The sequence below is a fragment of the Puma concolor genome, chromosome B3 (genome assembly GCF_028749965.1).
Source record: "Puma concolor isolate L17-30 chromosome B3, mPumCon1.1.hap2, whole genome shotgun sequence".
NCBI lineage: Eukaryota > Metazoa > Chordata > Mammalia > Carnivora > Felidae > Puma > Puma concolor.
This window is the reverse complement of record NC_141672.1, coordinates 123,900,676-123,925,705: the sequence shown is the minus strand read 5'-3', so window position 1 is coordinate 123,925,705 and position 25,030 is coordinate 123,900,676. Positions and strand designations below refer to the sequence as shown.

Sequence of the window (25,030 nt, the reverse complement as noted above, 5' to 3'; positions counted from 1 at the left end):
GCAGAGCTATTGACTTATAACCTTCAAGATTTGAAGTCCCGCTGGCTGTCAGAACACATTCCTTCCAGCCCTTCCGCTTTTGCAAGCAAGACTCGGGACCTCTGCCTTGCAGGGTGGACTGCCCATCCACTGTCCTGGCTCTCTCCCACCCGTCTGTGTAGTGCGCACTGCCCTCTGCCCTTCCTACCCTCTTCTGTGGGCCTCTTGTCTATGCTTGGCTCTGGAGAATCCGTTCTGCTAGTCTTCTGGCAGTTTTCTGGGTTATTTAGGCTGATGTGGGTGGAATCTAAGTGATCAGCAGGACACGGTGAGCCCAGTGTCCTCCTATGCTGCCATCTTCCCTGCTCTTCACAATTCATTTAAACTATGTCCCAGGTAACAGTAACTAGATAAATATGTGAAGTAGTGCTGTTATTGGGACTTTCTTCAATGATGGGAATGTTCTGGATCTAGGCTGCCAATATGAGAGCCACTAGCAACATTTAACAATCAGAATGTACCTAGTGCAACAGAGAAACTAAATTTTAATTTTACTTAATGCAAATTGAAATGGACGTTTGTAGTTAACTACTGCTACATTGGCAGGTGCAGCTCTCTAAGGTAGTTTCGTCCAAGTAAACTAGTCCAGATGCTTAAGATGTTTCCCCTTTACACCATGGCATGTTTTAAAAGTACATATGTAAGAAGGTGGTATAAAAGTAGTTTCCTAAACCAATTTTCATGAAAGAAAATTTAACATCATGTAAATGAAATGTAGACAATTTTACACAATGCAAGGTTGAAAAACATCTTTAACTTTGGGAAAGTACCAATGTCAAACTGTTCTGGGATTGCCATGTTCAGCCACAGGACTTGAGTAAATATACCACTTTGGCTAATAACTGGTTTCTTCTAAAGTGTCCAGATGTTCCTATATTCATTAATTCTAATAAGAGATTAATTTTGAGGCAGGAAATAAGGACTTGAATTCAGGTAAGGGAGAAAAAAAAAGCTCCAATTTTTTTTAAAAATTTTTTTCGGAATTAAAATTATGTTTGGACTCTTCTCATTTGCTGGATATAGAATTATAGCTTGACAATTCTTTTAGCACATACAAATATGTCATACCACTTTCTTCTGGCTCCCACAATTTCTCATAAGGAATCCATTGTCATTCAAATTGTTTTTTTTTTTTCCTATAGCTAAATTGCTATTTCTCACACTTTCAAAAAACATTTTTTTTCATTGAGTTTAGTTTTCAGAAGTTTGACTATTATGGGTCTTGGGGTGGATTATTTCAAGTTCATCCAGTTCTGATTTGTGCAGCCTCATGTTTCTCCAGGTTTATGGCCTTTGCAAAATTTGGGATGTTTTCAGCCAATATTTCTTTGAGTGTTTTTTTGAGCTTCTCCTTCCCCACCCAGCCTTCATCAACACTTGAGGAAAGGAACACTTCCTCATAAGGAATGGGTGAGGTAGGAGTTGTAGCTCCACAGTAGACCTCTGCTGATGTCACCTTGGCTAGAATGCATATAACTGCCTTTACTGCTATCCATATGGCCTCTACGGGGATGAGAGAGGTGTGGTGTGGTCTTATTACTACTGGACAGTGATGGAAGTCCTGAATATCCTTAAGCTCTCCTCTGATTCAGCCACAGCTGGAAGAAGTGCTTGACACCACCATGATGACCAGGAAGTCCAGGCTCCTTTTATGGTCTCCACCAACATGATGGTTAGGGGAAAGAGGAGAAGGGGTCATTACTACCCATTGGGGATAAACATCCTTGTTCCTTATCAGGTTTATCTGATGCTAACTCAGTGGGAATAGGATGCTGGTCCCTTCATTATACCTGGTGAGCATGGAGGTTTAGGCTCCCCATCTGGCCTCTGCTGTCCTGGGTGGATATAGGTCTACAGTGGTTAGCTGCAGTAGAGAGGATATCGTGTAAAACTTTTCTGTCCTACTAAGCTACCCCTTTCTTGCTGTGTTGGTTAGAGAAGGTATTTTTCCTTGGGGATTTTTTTTTCTGTTCCTATTGACATTTGTGGCTCACCAGCTTCTTCAGCTCTAAGTTGCGGCTATATGAGGCAAAAAAGTAAGCCCAGAGAACTCACCATTGTGTTCCTTGGGTGTCCTGGTCCCTAACCACTCTTCCATTTGCTATTCACCTTACAGAGTCTTCTTATGATTGTTTCATATATAATCTCCAGTTGTACTTAGTTGTACTTAAAGGAGAGAATAGGAACATGCGTGGATACTCCATCTTCTTTGAAGTGGAAATAATTGGTATTATTTTTTAGTCTAAAAATAATCAAATGGAGTTCTTGTTATGAGTCAGGCATGCTTTTGAACACATTACATGTATATGTATACATTTTATCCTCATGATAAGTTTGTGAGGCAATTATTTTTTATTAGCCCAGTTTTCTCAAAAAGACACCAAGTCCCAGGGAGGCTGAGTAACTCTGCAATGAAGGGTTAAGCAGGCTTAGGTACTCACACTCTGCACATTCCAGGGAAAGGACTGGTCCTTGGCCAAGTCCTGGGAGATGACCTCTGGGAGCTGATGAGAAGGGTTTTCTATGACTGAGGCCCTGGACCAGGTTGTGTCAATGTGACCAGACAGTTTACGCTAACAATGTGACTTAGGGTGATTATCTGTTATTGTATGCCTGAGGCTTTAGGCATGTTGTATCTGTTTCACTTATGAGGGTGCTAAATATTGAGTGGCTGTCAGTTTGTCGTTGCTGCATGACTCTATGACAGATATCCAATAAAAGCCCTGGACACCAAGGCTCAGATGAGCTTTCTTGGTTGGTAACACTGAGCAGGTGTTGTCATACATGATTGTCAGGAGAATTAAGCACCTTCTATGCAACACATGGAGAGCATAGCTATTCACTGTGGAAATTTGTGCCTTTTTGTTCTGGACCTCATCCTATGTGCATTTCCTCTTTGCTGGCTTTAACCTGTGTCCTTCTATGGTAATAAACTATAACTTGAGTATAACAGATTCTTCTGAGTGCTGTGAGTCCATCCATCAAATTGTTGAACCTGAGCGTTGGTGGTATAGTCGTGAGCATAGCTGCCTTCCAAATTGTTGAACCTGAGAGAGGTATTAGGGGCTACCAGTGTACCAATTCAAGGTCTGGTAGTGAGGAAATAAAAGATTCATCTTTCTCTGGAACCCATGCTCCTAACTACTCCCAGGGTACTCACTTCTTCAGTTACATGGGATCAGGGTTAAATCTTTGCACCTACTATTGCTTCTTTTAGATAATGTCTGACATGTGATGTGTGATAGACCAAAATCACTGGCTTCATATAAACAAATCCTTTTATCTTCACAATGATATCTCAAACGCTTACTATTCTTGCTTGCATATATCTCTTTTCCCTTGAAAAATAAAATATTGAAGAGCTTCCTTAATCTGGAAGCAAAATAAGCCTCAAAACCCCCACCATTTATGAATTTTAGGGAGGAAGACAGACTACAGATGATATCACAAAGAGAATGCTTTGAATCACAACTCAAGGCTTGTGGCCTGCAACAGAGTATGGAGTTTCAGCGTTAAACTTATTCTCCATGCCATAGATCTCAAAATTATATGAGAAATGGACCAGAAGACAGCTAATTATTGCAGTAATTTGGATAGTAAATGCATCATCAAATCTTACATTTAGGGAATATCATCATGATATTTAAAAAATTTCCCTTTATGTAATGTAAGACCGAAAAAATTTATAAAGTAGTCATAAGGCTTACTTTTGGTTCTTGAAAGGATTTTCTTGCAACCCAAAGGTATTTGGGAACAGGTGTTACTCTTCCATCCTCACTACACTCCACGAGCCCAAGAATCTGAGACATCTACATTCATACCTTTTATGTGTCCTATGTTTCCTGAATCACAGTTCAGACCAAAGAGGGCATCATTCTGGGGCTGAATGTTAGTCTGACACTGCTTTCTCCCTGTGGGTCTCTCTAGGGACTGCATACTTCTTAGACATCATTTCCAGAAGGATCATTGGGCTATTAAAGTTAATTAATATAATTTTATAATTAACTTTCATAATATTAATCTCTTAATTATCCTGTAAGCAGTAATTATGGAGCTCATGGTTCTTCTGCCACCACCTCCATGACTTATATGTGGAAATTAGCATTTTAACGTGAAGTTCTGCTACTTTATTGAGAACTCAGGGTCTTTGAGATAATTGAAAATTGCATCTCATTAAAGGGCAAGTGACAGAGTGGAACTTTTATCCTTGAAAACTGAGTCCTGGACTGTTATTTTGGTAACTTAAAAAAACCTATTTGGTCAGTCATGTCCAAGTCAGCTCTCTAATTATTGCTCCTGAATTTTGATCCTGAATCTATATTTTTGTCCCTCTGTCTATGATGATTTGCAGTGTATATAAATTGAAGTTGTTAAAGGTTTCAGGCACCATACATCTTTCATTATCCTTCTACTTTCACTGATATTTTGGCACTGTGTACTTTATTTGGTATCAGGAGTGACAGTATGCTTCCCTTCCCCCATGCATTTATTCACTCTGTGTTGAGGGTGAAAGAGGGGTTTATCTGACTTTGAATTGCAGAAGGCTAAATCCAGAATGCTCAATTTGGGTCTATCCTCTCTCTCCTCTGAAAAGAGGAGCATTTCCTCCCCTCTCCTCTCAGCCATGGGGATGATTGGGAACATGTTGTCTTGTTCTAGAGTATCATTTGAAAAGTCCTCATGTCCACTGATTTAAGACACATTCTTCCATACTTATTGTTGTTCTGTAAAATTATGGTATATTGGTTCTCCATCTGATGTCTTTTGCTTTAATTCTCAGGTGGTTTAGATATTGGGTGGGTAAGAAAGGATATCTTAGATGCCCAAACCCAGTCTCTTCCACTGGTCAGTTGGCACTGGCTACTGTCTGTGGAAGCAGAACACCAGAGCAATTCTTGCAGTGTTCTAACCACTGCAGCTGGGCTATACACCTGGATTTATAAGCAAAATTCTGAACTTTATTTTATGTAACATATAATAATCTGAAAATTATAAAAATGTGTACTGATCTCTCCTATTTTTTGTAACATATATTGTGTTTCCAATCATAATCTAAAATCCCAAAGGATGGTAATTATGCCTTATGCCTCTTTGTATCCTCCCCAGATCTTAAAATGATGCTTCAACTATAGTAGACATTTGTTCAGTGTTGGTGATGATTTTCCACTTGGGGTTACAAGTGTAGGTGTATGGAGATCTACTAATGAATGAAATAATATTTAGATATGTGTCATCTAACTCCCAATTCACAAAGTAAATTTATAAATTTACTTACAAATTTACAGCCATCGTTAAAAGGTGCATGGTTACCATTATCAAATCATAGTTACCAAGATAGTTGTTTGCAGACATCCCTCTGGTAGTTCACTGTCTTCTCCACCAACAATTCATAGCAGAAATTTCAGTTGTAGTCTAGCAAGGATTCAATGGTACAATTATGAGTCCAGTTTATATGTTATACAAAAACACAACACCCTCCTTCTTTCCACCCCTTTGCCACTTTTAACACCTCCCTGGAAGCCACCTCTCTGGATATCTTGCAATCGAGTGCCCGCTGTTAGAAGCCTCCCATGCATTTACTCTTTTCTCTGTTATGCCTTTTATATCCCATTCTAATTATTACCTGGAATCAAATAAAATTGCTTATTTTTGATCCAGGGAAGCTTATTTAGTAGTGTAAACTATTAGTAATTCTTCCTCTGAATTACAATGAATTACTAATTCAGATGATGCAGTGTATCAGCAGAAACACTTGTTCTCTTGCGTCATCGGTTAATATATTATTAACTCCCGTGCTGCTCTTCCTCTTTCCACCAAGTTTTGAGAAGTGATCACTTGTGCTGATTAGCTCTTCTTGTCTGCTATTTTTTAGTACTTATGTGTCTGGCTTATGGTTCACCCTGTGTTCTTCCTTGGAAATGAAAATGAAAGGTGATCCCTCTTTATGCATATAGTGAGAAACGAATATACTTTAAACATTTATTACATAGACAAAATTAAGAAACAAACAAACAAAAAAGAACAAAGCTGTCTATAGAGAAAAGTGCATCCATAATCTCTAGAGCTATAATAGAGAGAGTCAGTAATATACATGTTGGGATTTTAATAAATGTATGCTTGATAACAAGGTCCTAAACTCAATGTTTTCAGTGCTGTTTCATGTGTCTCAGAAGCAATTTAAGTTCAAACCTTGTTTTGAGAAAGAAAGTGTGTCCAGAAGGAAATTAATATATGTATACTCAGACCTCATTATTCACATATTCAATATTTGCAAAACTTTCTTACTCACTAAAATTTGTCTCTCCCAGATCTATACCCTCAGTGCTTTTATGATCATTTGCAGACATGCACAGAACAGCAAAAATTTGAGTCTCCCATGTATATATTCCCAAATGGGGTTGAAATAGATGTCACTCTGCTTTCTTGTTTCAGCTCTCATACTGCAAACAAGTGTCCTTTTTTGTGGCCTACTTAGTGTCACTTTTTGTAGTTTTGTGCCATTTTTTTTCAATATATGAAATTTATTGTCAAATTGGTTTCCATACAACACCCAGTGCTCATCGCAAAAGGTGCCCTCCTCAATACCTATCGCCCACCCTCCCCTCCCTCCCAACCCCCATCAACCCTCAGTTTGTTCTCAGTTTTTAACAGTCTCTTATGCTTTGGCTCTCTCCCACTCTAAACTCTTTTTTTTTTTCCCTTCCCCTCCTCCATGGGTTTCTGTTAAGTTTCTCAGGATCCACATAAGAGTGAAACCATATGGTATCTGTCTTTCTTTGTATGGCTTATTTCACTTAGCATCACACTCTCCAGTTCCATCCATGTTGCTACAAAGGGCCATATTTCATTCTTTCTCATTGCCATGTAGTACTCCATTGTGTATATAAACCACAATTTCTTTATCCATTCATCAGTTGATGGACATTTAGGCTCTTTCCATAATTTGGCTATTGTTGAGAGTGCTGCTATAAACATTGGGGTACATGTGCTCCTATGCGTCAGTACTCCTGTATCCCTTGGGTAAATTCCTAGCAGTGCTACTGCTGGGTCATAGGGTAGGTCTATTTTTAATTTTCTGAGGAACCTCCACACTGCTTTCCAGAGTGGCTGGACCAATTTGCATTCCCACCAACAGTGCAAGAGGGTTCCCGTTTCTCCACATCCTCTCCAGCATCTATAGTCTCCTGATTTGTTCATTTTGGCCACTCTGGCATGAGGTGATATCTGAGTGTGGTTTTCATTTGTATTTCCCTGATGAGGAGTGATGTAGAGCATCTTTTCATGTGCCTGTTGGCCATCCGGATAACTTCTTTAGAGAAGTGTCTATTCATGTTTTCTGCCCATTTCTTCACTGGGTTGTTTTTCGGGTGTGGAGTTTGGTGAGCTCTTTATAGATTTTGGATACTAGCCCTTTGTCCGATATGTCATTTGCAAATATCTTTTCCCATTCCGTTGGTTGCCTTTTAGTTATGTTGGTTGTTTCCTTTGCTGTGCAGAAGCTTTTTATCTTCATAAGGTCCCAGTAATTCATTTTTGCTTTTAATTCCCTTGCCTTTGGGGATGTGTCGAGTAAGAGATTGCTACGGCTGAGGTCAGAGAGGTCTTTTCCTGCTTTCTCCTCTAGGGTTTTGATGGTTTCCTGTCTCACATTCAGGTCTTTTATCCATTTTGAGTTTATTTTTGTGAATGGTGTGAGAAAGTGGTCTAGTTTCAACCTTCTGCATGTTGCTGTCCAGTTCTCCCAGCACCATTTGTTAAAGAGACTGTCTTTTTTCCATTGGATGTTCTTTCCTGCTTTGTCAAAGATGAGTTGGCCATACGTTTGTGGGTCTAGTTCTGGGGTTTCTGTTCTATTCCATTGGTCTATGTGTCTGTTTTTGTGCCAATACCATGCTGTCTTGATGATGACAGCTTTGTAGTAGAGGCTAAAGTCTGGGATTGTGATGCCTCCTGCTTTGGTCTTCTTCCTCAAAATTACTTTGGCTATTCGGGGCCTTTTGTGGTTCCATATGAATTTTAGAACTGCTTGTTCTAGTTTTGAGAAGAATGCTGGTGCACTTTTGATTGGGATTGCATTGAATGTGTAGATAGCTTTGGGTAGTATTGACATTTTGACAATATTTATTCTTCCAATCCATGAGCTGGGAATGTCTTTCCATTTCTTTATATCTTCTTCAATTACCTTCATAAGCTTTCTATAGTTTTCAGCATACAGATCTTTTACATCTTTGGTTAGATTTATTCCTAGGTATTTTATGCTTCTTGGTGCAATTGTGAATGGGATCAGTTTCTTTATTTGTCTTTCTGTTGCTTCATTGTTAGTGTATGAGAATGCAACTGATTTCTGTACATTGATTTTGTATCCTGCAACTTTGCTGAATTCATGTATCAGTTCTAGCAGACTTTTGATGGAGTCTGTCAGGTCTTCCATGTATAATATCATGTCATCTGCAAAAAGTGAAAGCTTGACTTCATCTTTGCCAATTTTGATGCTTTGGTGTCGTTTTGTTGTCTGATTGCTGATGCTAGAACTTCCAACACTATGTTAAACAACAGTGGTGAGAGTGGGTGTGTTCCTGATCTCAGGGTAAAAGCTCTCAGTGTTTCCCCATTGAGGATGATGTTAGCTGTGGGCTTTTCATAAATGACTTTGATGATGTTTAAGCATGTTCCTTCTATCCCGACTCTCTCAAGGGTTTTTATTAAGAAAGGGTGCTGGATTTTGTCAAAGGCCTTTTCTGCATCGATTGACAGGATCATATGGTTCTTATCTTTTCTTTTATTAATGTGATGTATCACGTTGATTGATTTGCGAATGTTGAACCAGCCCTGCATCCCAGGAATGAATCCCACTTGATCATGGTGAATAATTCTTTTTATATGCTGTTGAATTTGATGTGCTAGCATCTTCTTGAGAATTTTTGCATCCATATTCATCAGGGATATTGGCCTGTAGTTCTCTTTTTTACTGGGTCTCTGGTTTAGGAATCAAAGTAATACTGGCTTCATAGAATGAGTCTGGAAGTTTTCCTTCCCTTTCTATTTCTTGGAATAGCTTGAGAAGGATAGGTATTATCTCTGCTTTAAACGTCTGGTAGAACTCCTCTGGGAAGCCATCTGGTCCTGGACTCTTATTTTTTGGGAGATTTTTGATAATGATTCAATTTCTTCGCTGGTTATGGGTCTGTTCAAGCTTTCTATTTCCTCCTGATTGAGTTTTGGAAGAGTGTGGGTGTTCAGGAATTTGTCCATTTCTTCCAGGTTGTCCAATTTGTTGGCATATAATTTTTCATAGTATTCCCTGATAATTGTTTGTATCTCTGAGGGATTGGTTGTAATAATTCCATTTTCATTCATGATTTTATCTATTTGGGTCATCTCCCTTTTCTTTTTGAGAAGCCTGGCTAGAGGTTTGTCAATTTTGTTTATTTTTTCAAAAAACCAACTCTTGGTTTCGTTGATCTGCTCTACAGTTTTTTTAGATTCTATATTGTTTATTTCTGCTCTGATCTTTATTATGTCTCTTCTTCTGCTGGGTTTAGGCTGCCTTTGCTGTTCTGCTTCTATTTCCTTTAGGTGTGCTGTTAGATTTTGTATTTGGGATTTTTCTTGTTTCTTGAGATAGGCCTGGATTGCGATGTATTTTCCTCTCAGGACTGCCTTCGCTGCATCCCAAAGCGTTTGGATTGTTGTATTTTCATTTTCGTTTGTTTCCATATTTTTTTTTTTTTAAATTTTTTTTCAACGTTTATTTATTTTTGGGACAGAGAGAGACAGAGCATGAACGGGGGAGGGGCAGAGAGAGAGGGAGACACAGCATCGGAAACAGGCTCCAGGCTCTGAGCCATCAGCCCAGAGCCCGACGCGGGGCTCGAACTCACGGACCGCGAGATCATGACCTGGCTGAAGTCGGACGCTTAACCGACTGCACCACCCAGGCGCCCCTGTTTCCATATATTTTTTAATTTTTTCTCTAATTGCCTGGTTGACCCACTCATTCGTTAGTAGGGTGTTCTTTAACCTCCATGCTTTTGGAGGTTTTCCAGACTTTTTCCTGTGGTTGATTTCAAGCTTCATAGCAGTGTGGTCTGAAAGTATGCATGGTATAATTTCAATTCTTGTATACTTATGAAGGGCTGTTTTGTGACCCAGTATATGATCTATCTTGGAGAATGTTCCATGTGCACTCGAGAAGAAAGTATATTCTTTTGCTTTGGGATGCAGAGTTCTAAATATATCTGTCAAGTCCATCTGATCCAATGTGTCATTCAGGGCCCTTGTTTCTTTATTGACCGCGTGTCTAGATGATCTATCCATTTTTGTAAGTGGAGTGTAAAGTCCCCTGCAATTACCACTTTCTTATCAATAAGGTTTCTTACATTTATGAGTAATTGTTTTATATATTTGGGGGCTCCAGTATTCAGCGCATAGACATTTATAATTGTTATCTCTTCCTGGTGGATAGACCCTGTAATTATTATATAATGCCCTTCTTAATCTCTTGTTACAGCCTTTAATTTAAAGTCTAGTTTGTCTGATACAAGTATGGCTACTCCAGCTTTCTTTTGGCTTCCAGTAGCATGATAAATAGTTCTTCGTCCCCTCACTCTCAATCTAAAGGTGTCCTCAGATCTAAAATGAGTCTCTTGTAGACAGCAAATAGATGGGTCTTGTTTTTTTATCCATTCTAATACCCTATGTCTTTTGGTTGGTGCATTTAATCCATTTACATTCAGTGTTATTATAGAAAGATACGGGTTTAGAGTCATTGTGATGTCTGTATGATTTATGCTTGTAGTGATGTCTCTGGTACTTTGTCTCACAGGATCCCCCTTAGGATCTCTTGTCGGGCTGCTTTAGTGGTGACAAATTCCTTCAGTTTTTGTTTGTTTGGGAAGACCTTTATCTCTCCTTCTATTCTAAATGACAGACTTGCTGGATAAAGGATTCTTGGCTGCATATTTTTCCTGTTCAGCACATTAAAGATCTCGTGCCAATCCTTTCTGGCCTGCCAAGTTTCAAAAGAGAGATCAGTCACGAGTCTTATAGGTCTCCCTTTATATGTTAGGGCACGTTTACCCCTTGCTGCTTTCAGAATTTTCTCTTTATCCTTGTATTTTGCCAGTTTCAGTATGATATGTCATGCAGATCGATTCAAGTTACGTCTGAAGGGAGTTCTCTGTGCCTCTTGGATTTCAATGCCTTTTTCCTTCCCCAGTTCAGGGAAGTTCTCAGCTATTATTTCTTCAAGTACCCCTTCAGCACCTTTCCCTCTCTCTTCCTCCTCTGGGATACCAATTATGCGTATATTATTTCTTTTTAGTGTATCACTTAGTTCTCTAATTTTCCCCTCATACTCCTGGATTTTTTTATCTCTCTTTTTCTCAGCTTCCTCTTTTTCCATAACTTTACCTTCTAGTTCACCTATTCTCTCCTCTGCCTCTTCAATCTGAGCCGTCGTCATTTCCATTTTGTTTTGCATTTCGTTTAAAGCGTTTTTCAGCTCCTCCTGACAGTTCCTTAGTCCCTTGATCTCTGTAGCAAGAGATTCTCTGCTGTCCTCTATACTGTTTTCAAGCCCAGCAATTAATTTTATGACTATTTTTCTAAATTCACTTTCTGTTATATTATTTAAATCCTTTTTGATCAGTTCATTAGCTGTTGTTATTTCCTGGAGATTCTTCTGAGGGGAATTCTTCTGATTGGTCATTTTGGATAGTCCCTGGAGTGGTGCTGACCTGCAGGGCACTTCCCCTGTGCTGTGGTGTATAACTGGAGTTGGTGGGTGGAGCCCCAGTCAGACCTGATGTCTGCCCCCAGCCCACTGCTGGGGCCACAGTCAAACTGGTGTGTGCTTTCTCTTCCCCTCTCCTAGGGGCAGGAATCACTGTGGGGTGACGTGGCCTGTCTGGGCTACTTGCACACTGCCAGGCTTGTGGTGCTGGGGATCTGGCGTCTTAGCTGTGGTGGGTAGGCAAGGTGCACGGGGGCAGGAGGGGCAGGCTTAGCTTGATTCTCCTTAGGTGATCCACTTCAGGAGGGGCCCTGTGGCAGCCGGAGGGAGTCAGACCCTCTGCCGGAGGGGTGGCTCTGCAGACGCACAGCGTTGGGTATTTGCGCGGAGCAAGCAAGTTCCCTGGCAGGGACTGGTTCCCTTTGGGATTTTGGCTGGGGGACGGGCGAGGGAGATGGCACTGGCGAGCGCCTTTGTTGCCCACCAAATAGCTCTGTCCTCCTGGGGCTCAGCAACTCTCCCTCCCTTTGTCCTCCAGCCTTCCCGCTTTCTGAGCAGAGCTGTTAGCTTATAACCTTCCAGATGTCAGGTCCCGCTTGCTGTCAGAACACACTCTGTCCGGCCCCTCCACTTTTGCCAGCCAGACTCGGGGGTTCTGCTTGGCCAGCAGGCTGCCCCTCTGCCCCGGCTCCCTCCCACCAGTCCATGGAGTGCGCATCGCCTCTCTGCCCTTCCTACCCTCTTCCGTGGGCCTCTCGTCTGCGCTTGGCTCCGGAGACTCCGTTCTGCTAGTCTTCTGGTGGTTTTCTGGGTTAGTTAGGCAGGTGTAGGTGGAATCAAACTCACTTCATCTGCCAGTCTGGACAAATGTAGACATTGTTCCTTCCCACGTGGTTCTTTGTCTCAGGGGCAGAGGCGAGGGGTGCCTCAGCCTCACCACGGCTGCTGGGATCCTTCCAGTGCTGCCTTGGTCCACGCGGGAGCTGTAGTTTTGTGTCTTTTTGATAATTTCACTATTTAAAATGGTTCCCAAGTGTAATGCTGAAGTGCTGTCTAGTGTTCCCAAGGGAAAGAAAGCTGTGATGTGCCTTGCAGAGAAAATCTAGATAAGCTTCCTTCAGGCATGAGTTATACTGTTGTTGGTCAGGAATTGAATGTTAATGAATCAGCAGATGTATTTAACAAAGTGTCTTTATTTTTTTTAGAGTTTATTTATTTATTTTTAGAGAGAGAGATAGTGAGAGCACAAGTTTGAATGGGGCAGGGGCAGAGAGAAAAGGAGAGAGAAAATCCCAAGCAGGTTCCACACTGTCAGTGCAAAGCCTGATGCTGGGCTCTAACTCATGAACTGTGAGATCATGACCTGAGCCAAAACCAAGAGCTGGATGCTTAACTTATTGAACCACTTCGGTGGCCCTAATAAATTTTCTTTAAACAGACACTGTTTAAATACATAGTTATCTATGAATCAGTTAATAAAAAATTGTGACCAGAGACTCATAGGAAACTCACCCTGTATTTCCCTTAGAAACAGCAGTTCAGTGTTCCTTGATTCAATGTTTGTGGTAACCTTATAAGATGAAACTATTGTGAATAAGAAGAATTAACTCTATTATGTATTTTACTTTGATTGGTTTTCAATTACTGATTAAACAACAACTATATATATATATATATATATATATATATATATAGTGGTTGCTATCCATAACAAGAATATCCAGTAGCTTTTTTCAATATCAATATTTTGAGATACAGTACAACCATTTCCAGTTCAACATGGAGCTATGTAAATTTAAGACCTATTAATACAGAAGTAGATTGCTGCCACAAATGACCTGGGCAAGGTGCCTGGGGAGGGTTATAAGGAAGAATGACAATTATTACAGTCATTCCCCATAGATAAAAATACTGTTTACTTTAGGAAGATCAAAACCCCACTTACTCTTTGGTGTGGTGCCTACGTGGGACCTTAAAAACTGGTTAAATAGCTTAAGAATGATGGGGTGCTCCTCAATACATATAAAATAATTGGGATCATAGCATGTACACTTTCAGATCACAATGCTATGAAACTTGAAATAAACCACATGAAAAAGTTTGCAAAACCTCCAAATTCACGGAGGTTAAAGAACATCCTACTAAAAAACAAATGTGTCAACCAGGCAATTAAAGAAGAAATTAAAAATATATGCAAACAAATGAAAATGAAAACGCAACAATCCAAACGCTTTGGGATGCAGCAAAGGCAGTCCTATGAGAAAAATAAATTGCAATCTAAGCCTATCTCGAGAAACAAGAAAAATCCCAAATAAAAATCTAACAGCGCACCTAAAGGAACTAGAGGCAGAACAACACAGAAACTCCAAGGCCATCAGAAGAAGAGAAATAAAGACCAGAGCAGAAATAAACAATATAGAATCAAACACACACACACACACACACACACACACACACACACACAGTAGAACAGATCAATGAAACCAAGAATTGGTATTTTGAAAAAAATAAACAAGATTGATAAACCTCTATCCAGGCTTCTCAAAAAGAAAAGAGAAAGCACCCAGATAGATAAAAATCATGAATGAAAATGGACTTATTACAACCAATCCCTCATAAATACAAGCAATTATCAGGGAATACTATCAAAAATTATATGACAACAAACTGACAACCTGGAAGAAATGGACAAATTTCTAAATACCCACACACTACCAAAACTCAAATGGGAAGAATTAGAAAATCTGAACAAATCCATAACTACTGAAGAAATTGAATAAGTTATCAAATATCTCCCAACAAATAAGAGTCCGTGACCTGATGGCTTCCCTGGGGAATTCTACCAGACATTTAAAGCAGAGTTAATATCTATCCCTCTCAAGCTGTTCAAAAAAATAGAAATGGAAGGAAAACTTCTAGACTCATTCTATGAAGCCAGCATTACTTTGATTACCAAACTAGACAGAGACCCAGCAAAAAAGGCAAACTATAGGCCAATATGAATATGGATGCAAAAATTCTCAACAAGATACTAGAAAATCGAATTCAACAGCATATAAAAAGAATTTTTCACCATGATGAAATGAGATTCATTTCTGGGCTTCAAGGCTGGTTTAATATTCGCAAATCTATCAATGTGATGCATCACATTAATAAAAGAAAGAATAGGAACCATATGATCCTGTCAATCGATGCAGAAAAAAGCCTTTGACAAAATATAGCATACTTTCTAAATAAAAACCCTCAAGGAAGTTGGGATAGAAGGAACATACCTAAACATCATAAAAGCCATTTATGAAAAGCCAACAGCTAATATCATCCTCATTTGGAAAAACTGAGAGCTTTCTTCCTAAGATCAGAAACACCGCAGGGATGTCCACTCTCATTACTGTTGTTTAACATAGTGTTGGAAGTCCTAGCATCAGCAATCAGACAAAGAAAATGATATCAGAGGCATCAAAATTGGCAGGAAGAAGTCAAACTTTCACTTTTCTCAGATGACATGATACACTACATGGAAAACCTCTGATAGACTCCATCAAAAATCTGCTAGAACTGATACATCAATTCAACAAAATCACAGGGTAAAAAAATCAATGTACAGAAATCGGTTGCATTTTTATACACAAATAACGAAGCAACAGCAAGAGAAATAAACTGATCAAATTTACAATTGCACCAAGAACCACAAAAGACCTAGTAATAAACCTAATCAAAGATGTAGAAGACCTGTATGTTGAAAACTATAGAAAGCTTATGAAGGAAATTGAAGAAGATACAAAGAAATGGAAAAACATTCCATGCTCATGGATTGGAAGAATAAATATTGTTAAATATCTATGCTACCCAAAGCAATTTACACATTCAATGCAATCCCAATCAAAATTGCATCGGTATTCTTCTCAAAGCTAGAACAAACAATCCTAAAATTTGTATGGAAGCACAAAAGACCCTGAATAGCCAAAGTAATACTGAAGAAGAGAACCAAAGTGGGAGGCATCACAATCACAGACTTTAGTCTCTACCACAAAGCTGTAATCAGAAATACAGTATGGTGTTGGCACAAAAACAGACACATAGACCAATGGAATAGAATAGAGAACCTGAAATTGGACCCACAAATGTATGGCCAAATAATCTTTGACAAAGCAGGAAAGAATATCCAAGGGAAAAAATACAATTTCTTCAGCGAATGGTGCTGGGAGAACTGGACAGCAACATGCAGAAAAATGAAACTAGACCACTTTCTTATACCATACACAAAAATAAACTCAAAATTGATGAAAGACCTGAATGTGAGACAGGAAACCATCAAAACCCTAGAGGAGAAAGAAGGAAACAATCTCTTCGTCCTCTTTGACCTCCAAAGGCAAGGGAATTGAACGCAAAAATGAACGACTGGGATCTCATCAAGATAAAAAGCTTCTGCGCTGCAAAGGGAACAATCAACAAAACTGAAATGCAACCAATGGAGTGGGAAAAGATATTTGCAAATGACATATTGGATAAAGGGCTAGTATCCAAAATCTATAAAGAACTCAACAAACTCCACATGCGAAAAACAAATAATCCAGTGAAGAAATGGGCAGAAGACATGAATAGACACTTTTCCAAAGAAGACATCCAGATGGCCAGCAGGCACATGAAAAGATTCTTAAGGTCACTCATCATCAGGGAAATACAAGTCGAAGCCACACTGAGATACCACCTCACGCCAGTCAGAGTGGCTAAAATGAACAAATCAGGAGACTCTAGATGCTGGAGAGGATGTGGAGAAATGAGAACCCTCTTGCACTGTTGGTGGGAATGCAAACTGGTGCAGCCACTCTGTAAAACAGTGTGGAATTTCCTCAAAAAGTTAAAAATAGAATTACCCTATGACCCAGCAAAGGCACTACTAGGAATTAATCTAAAGGATACAGGAGTGCCGATTCATAGGAGCACATGTACCCCAATGTTTATAACAGCACTTTTATCAATAGCCAAATTGTGGAAAGAGTCTAAATGTCCATCAACTGATGAATGGATAAATATGTGGTTTATATATACAATGGTACCACGTGGCAATGAGAACAAATGAAAACCTGCCATTTGCAGCAACATGGATGGAACTGGAGGGTATTGTGCTAAGTGAAATAAGTCAGTCAGAGAAAGACAGATACCATGTTTTCACTCATATGTGGATCTTGAGAAACTTAAGAGAAGACCATGAGGGAAGGGAAGGGGGAAAAATGTTACAAACAGAGAGGGAGGTAGACAAACCATAAGAGACTCTTGGGTACTGAGAACAAACTAAGGGTTGATGGGGGGTAGGGGAGAAGGGATAATGGATGATGGGCATTGAGGAGGGCACTCGCTGGGATGGACACTGGGTGTTGTATGGAAGCCAATTTGACAATAAATTATATTAAAAAAAAAGAATGATGGGTTGTTCTTTTATCACTTCAAGTATGTACAAAGTAAGAAGAGAAATGGAAACAGATTATGCCTCCAAAAATTGTAAAACAAATCATGAAAATTCTTAGTGTTATATTTTAAGGTAGAAAAATGGAAGTAAGCAAACAGCAAGAAAAATAAGAATTTTCTTACTTTCCAAACTTTATTCTCATCTAAACCAAATCTGTTTTGTTACTTTTTTTCAGGCACCTACATAGGTTCTCTCCCTCTCTCTCTCTCATAATTTGAAGAGTCTAAAGTTATGTTTTAATTTTTTGTAGGTACAATAAATTACCTTTGAGAGAAAGAATTAAAATATTTCAAGTCCAACATTCCATCAATTATTTGATGTATGGTCAAGATATTAAAACTTTTGGAGAAAAAATACATTTTATATTAAATACACTTAAAAATATGCATAACGATAGTACACACCTTTGCATACAATTACCTCCAACTTTCCTAATCTCCATAATTAAAGTTTGATTCTAAATTATGTTTGTATTTGTAGACTCAATGTTTTTCTGAATTACTTTTGGTCATTAGCAATTATAAAAATAATCCTGTATATAATTTTCTTTCCTTATCTAGTGCTTGAGATTTCGACTTCTTTATAACCTTTAGGATTGACTGTATAATCTTCAAAGGGAAATCAAAGAATACCAGAGAAAATTCTATACACATTTCTGTCAAGCTAAACCCATTTCCATTTTTTCTTTAACTGAATAACATGTTGCTAAAAGTTAAATAGTTTCTCTTACATGTCAAGAACTGTGAAGGGTCTGCAATTTCACCATATTTTTAAGCTTTCATGTTAGCCTTTTATTGTTTTATGGATGCTGGCAGGATACACAAGACTCCTGTGTCAAAGGTGAAGAACAGTGTATTACAGTAATAGCAATAGCCAGAATATTAGCATTTTTGTGATAATTCGTTGAACCCCGGTCCTACAGGGTAGCACTGAGAACCTGATGATACCTGCCTATGCAGCGGGTAGTCCTACAGTAAAGGAACTCTAATCTTAAAAACTCAAATTATTTATAGTTGGCTGTAAGCATGGCTTCCCTGTGTGTGTGTGTGTGTGTGTGTGTGTGTGTGAGAGAGAGAGAGAGAGAGAGAGAGGGAGAGAGAGAAACAGACAGAGACAGAGAGACAGAGAGAGACAGAGAGAGACAGAAAGAGAGAGACTATCTCTGTCTTCCAAGACTGCTGACTCTATGAACATCTCAAAAAAGGTAGTCCAAAACAAAGGTAATCAGGGCTGTCAACACCTTGCTCACAAGACATGAAGAAACACAACAGACCCGTAGAGAATTGTCACCTAACAAAATCTACGCATCATTTCTACGCCATCATGACTCTTGGCAAATATCCCCATGGCTACATCACTCTGTCAGCCACTCTGATTGGCAGAGGCTGGGACCAAATCTGTTCAGTTTGTCTCATACAGAGTTTAATTAAGGCTACTGCCAACAGGACTCCAAGTAAAAGGCTACTGCAGTGTTTGTCTCAGCCATGTCCCCTGCATCCCCAAGATCCCAGAGTTTAGAGTTGAATAAATCTCATAAACTATCAGGGATGTTTTAGAAAGCTAGTTGTCCTTCTCCTTAAGTTTCATCACTGACCTTTCTACTCACCAGAAACACTAGTTCAGGTTAGGCAGGATATAGTAGCAATTGCACAGACTCTACCTTAGCCTACCAGAAGGAAGTCTAGGGGGCAATTCTATCATTCACAATAACTGTGGCCCAAGACTTAATCCTGAGCTGAATGCTTTCCAGGCTTAGGGAGAATCACCACTAAAATCATAGAAGATTGTCATCCAATATTATATAGAATCACAGTGTTTTAGAAGAGTTTTCCAATTCTAGAACAATGATACTTGAAGATATCAACCTCAACTAACTGAAATTTCTACATTCTCTTCCAAGAGGCTGGGCAATGTCTACTTCCCAGAGTTTCACTGCTGGCAACTTTATGCATGCCCAACTTTTTGTTTCAATAAAGAATGATAATGTCATCTCATGGAAAGCATTTTAAATAATAACAAGAGTTATAAAAAACTCTACAAGTCCACTCCTTATGGAACTACCAATGAAGATCATCATGGAAATCAAATGAAAGAAAACTTCATCTCAGTGGGTGTTTTCCCTTGGATAAAGGACTTGTCCCAAGGTGTTACAACTTATTCCTCCCTTTATAGCAGACATTTTTCTCAAGTTCAGAAATATTAAACATAAAAATAAAAACGTGCATACTAGAATTGGAGAAAATGTGGAATGTGTGATTTTTAGAATGCTGAGGTTGAGGAAAACAATAGGACCTTAAGACTTCATAGGTGAAAGGAATTTAAATAATCTCAACCAAATATGACTTGACACCATTTTCTTTTCTTTTAGCAACCCTCATTATAAATATCTTTTTAGCCAAAATAACATATTGTGGCATTTCAAATAACCACATGTTGCTGTAGGTTTTGAAAAGATTCTAAATGCATTTAAAATCAAGGGCAGTTGAAGATTTTCTAGATCTATGTGTGTCTTCAGTATTACTCATGGCATTCTCAATTTCCTCTTACAGGATTTTGCCAGGAACTAAATCTGTTAATAGCTAGAGGATTCTGTTCTTAACCAACAGAAAAGTACTAAATGAAGAAAAACAGTGTCTCTCATTCATTCATAACCCATGAATACATGTAAATGTTATTTTCCTTAAAGTGAAACATACAAAATTCATAATGACTAAAAATATACTTATATCACCATTCAAATGTTATTCATTCATTATATAATGTGTTATCTGTGTACCAATTACGTATAAAAAACACAAGGAAGGTTTCATATTATCAAAAGCTACACAAGCATATTTTTTTCTTTTACATGCAAACACATACATTGTAAAACCAGAGCAGCAAACATTGTTACTCCCTAAAAATAATTGTTTCATTTCTATTTTTTTATTCTTTAAAAATATTTTATTATTTATTTATTTTGAGAGAGAGAGAGAATGAGCAGGCGAGGTGCAGAGAGAGAGGGGGACAGAGGATCTGAAGTGGATTATGTGCTGACAACAGAGAGCCTGATGCTGGGCTCGAACTCACAAACCATGAGATCATGACCTAAGCTGAAGTCATATGCTCAACTGACTGAGCCACCCAGGTGCCCCATTAAGTTTCATTTTGGTATTTAAAAGCCAATACTCCATTTCATCACAAGCAGCTATAATTAATTTTTCCATATTGGATGCTACCAAAACCGAAGTGGTTCCAAGAAGCACATACTGTTTGGGGGAAAAAGAAGAAAAATGATACAACTTCACATGTGAATGCTAAAAATTGATTCTTTAATTCTTAGTTTCTTTTCCTGTTTGAAATGTTGATAAAGTATTTTGTGATTTGTCTTTTAATAGAAATTACAAAATCTATAGTGTGTAGACAGAAAAAGGACTCCCTAGAAAACATTTATGTCCTAATCCCCTAATCCCTGGGACCTGTTAGAAGAAAAAGTGGGAGGTGGAAGGGGAGGGGGAAAAGGGAGGAAGAGGGAGAGGGAGAAGAAAAAGAAGAAGAAGGAGCAGTACCTGAGTGACTCAGTTGGTTTAGGGTCTGATTCTTGACCTCATGGTTGTGAAATTAAGCCCCAAATTAGTCTCCGTGCTGGCATGAAGCCTACTGAGGGGGGAAAAAAAAGGAGGAGGAAGGATGGAGAGAAGAAAGAAAAGAAAGAAAAAAAATCTTTTCAGATGTGATCAATTAAGGATCTTGTGATGGAGAGATTATTTTCCTGGGTTATCTCGGTTGTTCCTAAAGACAAACACTTGTATTTTTATCAAAGGAAAGAAGAGGGAAATTTGACATGCCCACATAGGGGAAGGCGAAAAGAAGATGGAACAGAAAGAATATTCTGGTCTTGAAGACTGGAGTGATGCAGCCCAAAGCCAAGAAATGCTGGCGGCCACCAGAAGCCTGAAGAGACAAGAAATGGTTCTACCCTACAGCCTCTGGAGGGAGTGTGCCCCTGCTTCCATCTCGATTTTGGCTCATTAGTGCTAATTTTGGGTTTCTAGCCTCCAGAACAATGAGAGTATACATTTCTGTGGTCTTAAACCATGAAGTTCAAGGTGATTTGTTATAGATACCACCAGAAACTATGTATATAACTTCTAAGCAAGTTCTACTTAGGTATTAAAGATACACTTAGTGGACACCTTGCTGTCTCCTGTAGCCCTCATCTTAAACAACAATACAAGGTAGGCTCATTTATAAACCAGAGGTTTTGAGTTTGAGAGAAGGCAGTGGACCGAGGTCTTAGGGGCTGGTGACAGGTCTTGTGGGGAGAAAGAGCTGCCTGGGAGTTACAGAAACATCACAGCCATCCTGACTCACACACTAATTTTATCATTCATGCTACTCATTGAGCACCTGTCACAGCACTGGTCCCTACTCAAGACACTGGACATGGATAACTGCGGCAGGCAGGCAAAGTCACTACTCTGGTGGTTTGTGTTCTGGTGAAGGGGGGAAACTTGTGTATAAATAAGTAATCATAAATATGTTAGTTAGGATAGGTGTTATAAGGGATAAAAGAAGGAAAGAGAATAGAGGGACCTGGGGCAGGTTGGGTGCTGGTGTCTACTGGATATTCACATGAGGGTTAAGGTAAGGAGTATTGGGTAAGCAAACCTAAATGCAGTGACAAAAACTTATGTCTGTGGGTGTCAGAGAGAGAACATTCCAGAATGATGTGATGATAAATGCAGAGGACCTGAGGCTGGCATATGCTTGGTGCCTGATGCATCTGGAAAACATCAATTGAGGAGGAGAGAAGGTAGCAGAGGGACAAAGAGGTTGCCAGATCCAGGTACTGCAGACCTTGAAGTCCATGGAAAGCCTGGGCCTGGTCTACATGCAGGATTTGCAGCAGTGGAATAGTATATCTGACAGCTATTTTGAAAGGAGGAGAAAGGCACATGTGGCTAGTGGCTACTGCACACATTGGTGATTCCTGCTTACCCCTGACATGTCGCTTCAAGTGGCTGTGGTATTTCTTCCTTCACAGTCCCCGGTATTCCTTTTCCCACTGCAGCATCTCTCTTACATGATGGAATCACCTTCCTCTCCCTAGGGTAAATTCTCTCCTCTCCTGGTTTAGAGGAAAGCAGAGGATTCTCTCTCCTCTTGCCAAGTCAGAGGGTCTGACACAAACCTGGGGGCTTTAACACACAGGCAACATCAATGTCTTGTAGACTTGACATTTGAAAACACAATTGTCTTCTTCAGATCAGGTTCTGCAAGGCCAGTAGATTATTTATCAGCCTATGTTATCTAGAGGGCAGGGGCAAGAATGGACAAATTGTTCATGTCTATCTTCTTAGGAATTTTCTAATTTCAAAACTTACTAGAAGAAAGGTACTTTCAGTTTATTTATGCCTTCAGGTTTTGGCGGGGGCTGTGCAGACTGTTGGTGAGAGGTTTTCTTTAATTTAACAAGGTTGAAATGATTTTACAATCTTCTAGTGCAGCATTCCTCCAACTTTACCATGGACAGAAAACACCTGTATCCTTTTAAAATGCAGATTCTAACTTGAGCCTGGTGGGCTGAAACTCTGTTTTTCTTTTCTTTCTTCTTCTTTTATTATTATTATTATTATTATTTATTTTTAGAGATAGAGCAAGAACACATGAGCAGTGGGGAGGGGCAAAGGGAGAAAAGAGAGAATCTTAAGCAGGCTCCACACTCAAGGTGGAGCCCAACACAGGGCTGGATCCCAGACCCTGAGGTCATAACTTGAGCCAAAATTAAGAGTGAGATGCCCAACTGATTGAGCAACTCAGGCGCCCTGAGACTCTGCAGTTCTAACATACCTCCCAGGTGAGGCTGATGCTACTGGTCCACATTTGAGTAGCAAGGTCTCAGTGTTGAGTCAGGTTCCATTTATGTATCAGTGGAAATTCTGAGAGTATAAGGATGCAAAACCTTAGCCAAAATTAGAGTGGCTATTGTTTTGTAAGCTGTGTACTTCATGCTTTCACAATGTCTTTGTTGTTTCTTTCCCTTATCATCTATTGAACTGCTATACTGTTTCAATGTAGGGTCTTTGTTTTTATTTGCTTTGATCAGTTGTTTATCTGTATTTTTACAATGACTGCTCAACTTCGAAAAAAAATCTTAAGAAAATTTCATTCAGTAATTAATTGAAATGAAAGAATAAGTGCTAATGACTAACATGGTCAATAACCTCTGATGTTTATCAATATTATATAAGTCAGAAACATTTCAAGTGTTTCTTCTCTAATATCAAGCATGCTATAATACCATACTCTAATACTAGGTCTACTAATATATACACGTTTTAAAACAACATAAAAATATTTCAGTTTGTATTTCAATTCATAAAATTGTAAGCCAGATATCTTGCCTTAATTGAACTTAAGTGGATTTGGGTTACATGGCCTCATTATTGCATTACAGGGCACTATGAGAAGATGCAGCCCCTCTCAGCCTGGATCTCAGACAAATAGAGCTCTTCCAACCTCTCCTCCCCCATCCCCACTCTTCACAACCCCTGAAGGACATGAGGCCCAATCAAGGAATAACTCTTGTTGCTTAAACCCACTGAGATTTGTGTCTTGTTTGTTACATAGCATCATCTAATCTGTCCTGACAAATATAGTGATTGTCACATGGCACAAGGCTACAGCTACATCCAAAACATAATTATGTGGCTAACAGTGAGGACACTGATGTGAGAGCTTTAAGAGAAGACTGTTTTTATTATGTAGTGGCAAAGCATTTGTTGAAATTCTCACCTCTGATAACTTCAGAGGAGTTGTGCCTAGTGAACCTAATGAACTATGAATCTAATATATTTATAGCTTTAGAAGTTAATACACATGACAGTAATACTATTATTGATAGCTGTCAGCTTTGTTTGGCAAGGTATTACAAGATAAATGCTAACTTAGGAAATAATTGGTGTTTAAGCAGAAGTAAAAAGAAATGTAAAGCATCCCAAAACTCAGAGTCTGGCAAGTTAGACAATAATATTCTTGACCCAAAATAGTAAAAGACAAAATTAAGAGAGGCTTCCAGGTTCAAATGCCCTGTATAATCTTTCAACCAACTAAGATGTTTCAGAGAAAGGATCAGAAGTAGAATGTGACACCCAGTACATTTTCAATTGGATTAAAATCAGGATAGAGAATAAATCACAACTGTTGTGGTCTTCCCAACATAAGTAGATATATTCACGGTCCTAGCCTCTAAACTTAATAAAACTCTTCTGAAGCCAAGATAAAAAAAATTAGCACTCTAGACACCATCTCAAAAAATGATATAAGTAAGACTATTGGCTGGCATATACCACTCACTGGAATCAAACTGATAAAGAAACTGGCTACATTTTTGATGAGGGAACCAGGAAGCTGAGATTATTCTAGGTGTAAGGTCACCCTTGAGCACCTATCCACCTAGATAGACATGTAGAAATTCTCACAGCCCTTCCTTCCACTAACTCCCCATGACAAAGTTCATCCTCAGCACCTACTTTACTGTAGTTGAGGAAGCAAATGAAAAGGAAGACTCCCCAAACTGAAGGCAGAAAATGAAGAAACATGAACAATGTTTTTTTTGAATAGTGGAATTGAGACTTCTTCCCAAGGAGAGGAATTAAGATATACTCTCCCTTCACAGTTCAGGAACTCTCACATCATCTGCCTAGCAGGGTTTCAGTGTTGCTCTGTACCAGTGACAATGTGTGCCTATTGTTTCCCTCTCCAAAGAGGAGTGTTTGATGCAGAGATCCTATCCTTGTTTCACCTTG

General features: G+C 39.1%; 1 long non-coding RNA gene across 2 annotated transcripts in view; it reads left to right on the top strand.

Annotated features, from left to right (window-relative positions):
* LOC147580349 (uncharacterized) overlaps positions 1–23,827 on the top strand; it is a 34,059-nt gene extending 10,232 nt beyond the window's left edge. Inside the window, exons 2-4 of one of the 2 annotated variants that reach the window (XR_015251924.1) lie at positions 21,043–21,457; positions 22,725–22,800; positions 23,680–23,827. This is a non-coding gene — a long non-coding RNA (uncharacterized LOC147580349). The remainder of the gene's footprint in view (positions 1–21,042; positions 21,458–22,724; positions 22,801–23,679) is intronic. The other variant, XR_015251925.1, reaches the window with a different exon arrangement.
* The last annotated feature ends 1,203 nt before the right edge of the window (positions 23,828–25,030 follow it).